This window comes from Nothobranchius furzeri, chromosome 3, assembly GCF_043380555.1.
Source record: "Nothobranchius furzeri strain GRZ-AD chromosome 3, NfurGRZ-RIMD1, whole genome shotgun sequence".
Classification (NCBI taxonomy): Eukaryota; Metazoa; Chordata; class Actinopteri; order Cyprinodontiformes; family Nothobranchiidae; genus Nothobranchius; species Nothobranchius furzeri.
The window spans coordinates 20,208,440-20,215,344 of NC_091743.1; positions in this window are offsets into that span (position 1 = coordinate 20,208,440).

Here is a 6,905-nt window from a genome sequence, read left to right on the forward strand (position 1 = left end):
CCTCGGGGCACGTCTTGCTTGGGCCTCTCTCCTGGAGGCGCTCAGTCAGACCCAGTGTTGACATGTGGCAAGACGCTCCTCGGGGCGCTTCTTGCTTGGGCCTCTCTCCTGGAGGCGCTCAGTCAGACCCAGTGGTGACATGTGGCAAGACGCTCCTCGGGGCGCGTCTTACTTGGGCCTCTCTCCTGGAGGCGCTCAGTCAGACCCAGTGGTGACATGTGGCAAGACGCTCCTCGGGGCACGTATTGCTTGGGCCTCTCTCCTGGAGGCCCTCTGTCAGACCCAGTGTTGACATGTGGCAAGACGCTCCTCGGGGCGTGTCTTGCTTGGGCCTCTCTCCTGGAGGCGCTCAGTAAGACCAAGTGCTGACATGTGGCAAGACGCTCCTCGGTGCGCGTCTTGCTTGGGCCTCTCTCCTGGAGGCGCTCAGTCAGACCCAGTGTTGACATGTGGCAAGACACTCCTCGGGGCGCGTCTTGCTTGGGCCTCTCTCCTGGAGGCGCTCAGTCAGACCAAGTGCTGACATGTGGCAAGACGCTCCTCGGTGCGCGTCTTGCTTGGGCCTCTCTCCTGGAGGCGCTCAGTCAGACCCAGTGTTGACATTTGGCAAGACGCTCCTCGGTGCGCGTCTTGCTTGGGCCTCTCTCCTGGAGGCGCTCAGTCAGACCCAGTGTTGACATGTGGCAAGACACTCCTCGTGGCGCGTCTTGCTTGGGCCTCTCTCCTGGAGGCACTCAGTCAGACCCAGTGTTGACATGTGGCAAGACGCTCCTCGGGGCGCTTCTTGCTTGGGCCTCTCTCCTGGAGGGGCTCAGTCAGACCCAGTGATGACATGTGGCAAGACACTCCTCGGGGCGCGTCTTGCTTGGGCCTCTCTCCTGGAGGCCCTCTGTCAGACACAGTGTTGACATGTGGCAAGACACTCCTTGGGGAGCGTCTTGCTTGGGCCTCTCTCATGGAGGCCCTCAGTCAGACCCAGTGTTGACAAGTGTCAAGACGCTCCTCGGGGCACGTCTTGCTTGGGCCTCTCTCCTGGAGGCACTCAGTCAGACCCATTGTTGACATGTGGCAAGACGCTCCTCTGGGCGCGTCTTGCTTGGGCTTCTCTCCTGGAGGCCCTCAGTCAGACCCATTGTTGACAAGAGGCAAGACGCTCCTCGGGGCGCTTCTTGCTTGGGCCTCTCTCCTGGAGGCGCTCAGTCAGACCCAGTGTTGACATGTGGCAAGACGCTCCTCGGGGCACGTCTTGCTTGGGCCTCTCTCCTGGAGGCGCTCAGTCAGACCCAGTGTTGACATGTGGCAAGACGCTCCTCGGGGCGCTTCTTGCTTGGGCCTCTCTCCTGGAGGCGCTCAGTCAGACCCAGTGGTGACATGTAGCAAGACGCTCCTCGGGGCGCGTCTTACTTGGGCCTCTCTCCTGGAGGCGCTCAGTCAGACCCAGTGGTGACATGTGGCAAGACGCTCCTCGGGGCACGTATTGCTTGGGCCTCTCTCCTGGAGGCCCTCTGTCAGACCCAGTGTTGACATGTGGCAAGACGCTCCTCGGGGCGCGTCTTGCTTGGGCTTCTCTCATTGAGGCCCTCAGTCAGACCCAGTGTTGACATGTGTCAAGACGCTCCTCGGGGCGTGTCTTGCTTGGGCCTCTCTCCTGGAGGCGCTCAGTCAGACCCAGTGTCGACATGTGGCAAGACACTCCTCGGGGCGCGTCTTGCTTGGGCCTCTCTCCTGGAGGCCCTCTGTCAGACCCAGTGTTGACATGTGGCAAGACGCTCCTCGGGGCGCGTCTTGCTTGGGCCTCTCTCATGGAGGCCCTCAGTCAGACCCAGTGTTGACAAGTGTCAAGACGCTCCTCAGGGCGCGTCTTGCCCTCAGTCAGACCCATTGTTGACATGTGGCAAGACGCTCCTCGGGGCGCTTCTTGCTTGGGACTCTCTCCTGGAGGCGCTCAGTCAGACCCAGTGTTGACATGTGGCAAGACGCTCCTCGGGGCACGTCTTGCTTGGGCCTCTCTCCTGGAGGCCCTCTGTCAGACCCAGTGTTGACATGTGGCAAGACGCTCCTAGGGGCGCGTCTTGCTTGGGCCTCTCTCCTGGAGGCGCTCAGTCAGACCAAGTGCTGACATGTGGCAAGACGCTCCACGGTGCGCGTCTTGCTTGGGCCTCTCTCCTGGAGGCGCTCAGTCAGATCCAGTGTTGACATGTGGCAAGACGCTCCTCGGTGCGCGTCTTGCTTGGGCCTCTCTCCTGGAGGCGCTCAGTCAGACCCAGTGTTGACATGTGGCAAGACACTCCTCGGGGCGCGTCTTGCTTGGGCCTCTCTCCTGGAGGCCCTCTGTCAGACCCAGTGTTGACATGTGGCAAGACGCTCCTAGGGGCGCGTCTTGCTTGGCTCTCTCTACTGGAGGCGCTCAGTCAGACCGAGTGCTGACATGTGGCAAGACGCTCCTCGGGGCGCGTCTTGCTTGGGGCTCTCTCCTGGAGGCGCTCAGTCAGACCCAGTGGTGACGTATGGCAAGACGCTCCTCGGGGCGCGTATTGCTTGGGCCTCTCTCCTGGAGGCCCTCTGTCAGACCCAGTGTTGACATGTGGCAAGACACTCCTCGGGGCGCGTCTTGCTTGGGCTTCTCTCATGGAGGCCCTCAGTCAGACCCAGTGTTGACAAGTGTCAAGACACTCCTCGGGGCGCGTCTTGCTTGGGCCTCTCTCCTGGAGGCGCTCAGTCAGACCCATTGTTAACATGTGGCAAGACGCTCCTCGGGGCGCGTCTTGCTTTGGCTTCTCTCCTGGAGGCCCTCAGTCAGACCCATTGTTGACATGTGGCAAGACGCTCCTCGGGGCGCTTCTTGCTTGGGCCTCTCTCCTGGAGGCGCTCAGTCAGACCCAGTGTTGACCTGTGGCAAGACTCTCCTCGGGGCGCTTCTTGCTTGGGCCATCTCCTGGAGGCGCTCAGTCAGACCCAGTGTTGACATGTTGCAAGACGCTCCTCGGGGCACATCTTGCTTGGGCCACTCTCCTGGAGGCGCTCAGTCAGACCCAGTGTTGACATGTGGCAAGACGCTCCTCGGGGCGCGTCTTGCTTGGGCCTCTCTCCTGGAGGCGCTCAGTCAGACCCAGTGTTGACATGTGGCAAGACGCTCCTCGGGGCGCGTCTTACTTGGGCCTCTCTCCTGGAGGCGCTCAGTCAGACCCAGTGTTGACATGTGGCAAGACGCTCCTCGGGGCGCGTCTTGCTTGGGCCTCTCTCCTGGAGGCTCTCAGTCAGACCCAGTGGTGACATGTGGCAAGACGCTCCTCGGGGCGCGTCTTGCTTGGCTCTCTCTCCTGGAGGCGCTCAGTCAGACCGAGTGCTGACATGTGGCAAGACGCTCCTCGGGGCGCGTCTTGCTTGGGCATCTCTCTCCTGGAGGCGCTCAGTCAGACCCAGTGGTGACGTATGGCAAGACGCTCCTCGGGGCGCGTATTGCTTGGGCCTCTCTCCTGGAGGCCCTCTGTCAGACCCAGTGTTGACATGTGTCAAGACGCTCCTCGGGGCGTGTCTTGCTTGGGCCTCTCTCCTGGAGGCGCTCAGTCAGACCCAGTGGTGACATGTGGCAAGACGCTCCTCGGGGCACGTATTGCTTGGGCCTCTCTCCTGGAGGCCCTCTGTCAGACCCAGTGTTGACATGTGGCAAGACGCTCCTCGGGGCGCGTCTTGCTTGGGCTTCTCTCATTGAGGCCCTCAGTCAGACCCAGTGTTGACATGTGTCAAGACGCTCCTCGGGGCGTGTCTTGCTTGGGCCTCTCTCCTGGAGGCGCTCAGTCAGACCCAGTGTCGACATGTGGCAAGACACTCCTCGGGGCACGTCTTGCTTGGGCCTCTCTCCTGGAGGCCCTCTGTCAGACCCAGTGTTGACATGTGGCAAGACGCTCCTCGGGGCGCGTCTTGCTTGGGCCTCTCTCATGGAGGCCCTCAGTCAGACCCAGTGTTGACATGTGGCAAGACGCTCCTCGGGGCGCGTCTTGCTTGGGCCTCTCTCATGGAGGCCCTCAGTCAGACCCAGTGTTGACAAGTGTCAAGACGCTCCTCAGGGCGCGTCTTGCCCTCAGTCAGACCCATTGTTGACATAAGGCAAGACGCTCCTCGGGGCGCTTATTGCTTGGGCCTCTCTCCTGGAGGCGCTCAGTCAGACCCAGTGTTGACATGTGGCAAGACGCTCCTCGGGGCACGTCTTGCTTGGGCCTCTCTCCTGAAGGCCCTCTGTCAGACCCAGTGTTGACATGTGGCAAGACGCTCCTAGGGGCGCGTCTTGCCTGGGCCTCTCTCCTGGAGGCGCTCAGTCAGACCAAGTGCTGAGATGTGGCAAGACGCTCCTCGGTGCGCGTCTTGCTTGGGCCTCTCTCCTGGAGGCGCTCAGTCAGATCCAGTGTTGACATGTGGCAAGAAGCTCCTCGGTGCGCGTCTTGCTTGGGCCTCTCTCCTGGAGGCGCTCAGTCAGACCCAGTGTTGACATGTGGCAAGACACTCCTCGGGGCGCGTCTTGCTTGGGCCTCTCTCCTGGAGGCCCTCTGTCAGACCCAGTGTTGACATGTGGCAAGACGCTCCTAGGGGCGCGTCTTGCTTGGCTCTCTCTACTGGAGGCGCTCAGTCAGACCGAGTGCTGACATGTGGCAAGACGCTCCTCGGGGCGCGTCTTGCTTGGGCCTCTCTCCTGGAGGCGCTCAGTCAGACCCAGTGGTGACGTATGGCAAGACGCTCCTTGGGGCGCGTATTGCTTGGGCCTCTCTCCTGGAGGCCCTCTGTCAGACCCAGTGTTGACAAGTGTCAAGACACTCCTCGGGGCGCGTCTTGCTTGGGCCTCTCTCCTGGAGGCGCTCAGTCAGAACCATTGTTAACATGTGGCAAGACGCTCCTCGGGGCGCGTCTTGCTTTGGCTTCTCTCCTGGAGGCCCTCAGTCAGACCCATTGTTGACATGTGGCAAGACGCTCCTCGGGGCGCTTCTTGCTTGGGCCTCTCTCCTGGAGGCGCTCAGTCAGACCCAGTGTTGACATGTGGCAAGACGCTCCTCGGGGCACATCTTGCTTGGGCCACTCTCCTGGAGGCGCTCAGTCAGACCCAGTGTTGACATGTGGCAAGACGCTCCTCGGGGCGCGTCTTGCTTGGGCCTCTCTCCTGGAGGCGCTCAGTCAGACCCAGTGTTGACATGTGGCAAGACGCTCCTCGGGGCGCGTCTTACTTGGGCCTCTCTCCTGGAGGCGCTCAGTCAGACCCAGTGTTGACATGTGGCAAGACGCTCCTCGGAGCGCGTCTTGCTTGGGCCTCTCTCCTGGAGGCTCTCAGTCAGACCCAGTGGTGACATGTGGCAAGACGCTCCTCGGGGCGCGTCTTGCTTGGCTCTCTCTCCTGGAGGCGCTCAGTCAGACCGAGTGCTGACATGTGGCAAGACGCTCCTCGGGGCGCGTCTTGCTTGGGCCTCTCTCCTGGAGGCGCTCAGTCAGACCCAGTGGTGATGTATGGCAAGAAGCTCCTCGGGGCGCGTATTGCTTGGGCCTCTCTCCTGGGGGCCCTCTGTCAGACCCAGTGTTGACATGTGGCAAGACACTCCTCGGGGCGCGTCTTGCTTGGGCTTCTCTCATGGAGGCCCTCAGTCAGACCCAGTGTTCACAAGTGTCAAGACACTCCTCGGGGCACGTCTTGCTTGGGCCTCTCTCCTGGAGGCCCTCAGTCAGACCCATTGTTGACATGTGGCAAGACGCTCCTCGGGGCGCTTCTTGCTTGGGCCTCTCTCCTGGAGGGGCTCAGTCAGACCCAGTGATGACATGTGGCAAGACACTCCTCGGGGCGCGTCTTGCTTGGGCCTCTCTCCTGGAGGCCCTCTGTCAGACCCAGTGTTGACATGTGGCAAGACACTCCTCGGGGCGCGTCTTGCCTGGGCCTCTCTCATGGAGGCCCTCAGTCAGACCCAGTGTTGACAAGTGTCAAGACGCTCCTCGGGGCGTGTCTTGCTTGGGCCTCTCTCCTGGAGGCACTCAGTCAGACCCATTGTTGACATGTGGCAAGACGCTCCTCGGGGCGCTTCTTGCTTGGGCCTCTCTCCTGGAGGCGCTCAGTCAGACCCAGTGGTGACATGTGGCAAGACGCTCCTAGGGGCGCGTCTTACTTGGGCCTCTCTCCTGGAGGCGCTCAGTCAGACCCAGTGGTGACATGTGGCAAGACGCTCCTCGGGGCACGTATTGCTTGGGCCTCTCTCCTGGAGGCCCTCTGTCAGACCCAGTGGTGACATGTGGCAAGACGCTCCTCGGGGCGCGTCTTGCTTGGGCTTCTCTCATTGAGGCCCTCAGTCAGACCCAGTGTTGACATGTGTCAAGACGCTCCTCGGGGCGTGTCTTGCTTGGGCCTCTGTCCTGGAGGCGCTCAGTCAGACCCAGTGTTGACATGTGGCAAGGAACTCCTCGGGGCGCGTCTTGCTTGGGCCTATCTCCTGGAGGCCCTCTGTCAGACCAAGTGTTGACATATGGCAAGACGCTCCTCGGGGCGCGTCTTGCTTGGGCCTCTCTCATGGAGGCCCTCAGTCAGACCCAGTGTTGACAAGTGTCAAGACGCTCCTCAGGGCGCGTCTTGCTTGGGCCTCTCTCCTGGAGGCCCTCAGTCAGACCCATTGTTGACATGTGGCAAGACGCTCCTCGGGGCGCTTCTTGCTTGGGCCTCTCTCCTGGAAGCGCTCAGTCAGACCCAGTGTTGACATGTGGCAAGACGCTCCTCGGTGCGCGTCTTGCTTGGGCCTCTCTCCTGGAGGCGCTCAGTCAGACCCAGTGTTGACATGTGGCAAGACGCTCCTCGGGGCGCGTCTTGCTTGGGCCTCTCTCCTGGAGGCGCTCAGTCAGACCCAGTGTTGACATGTGGCAAGACGCTCCTCGGGGCGCGTCTT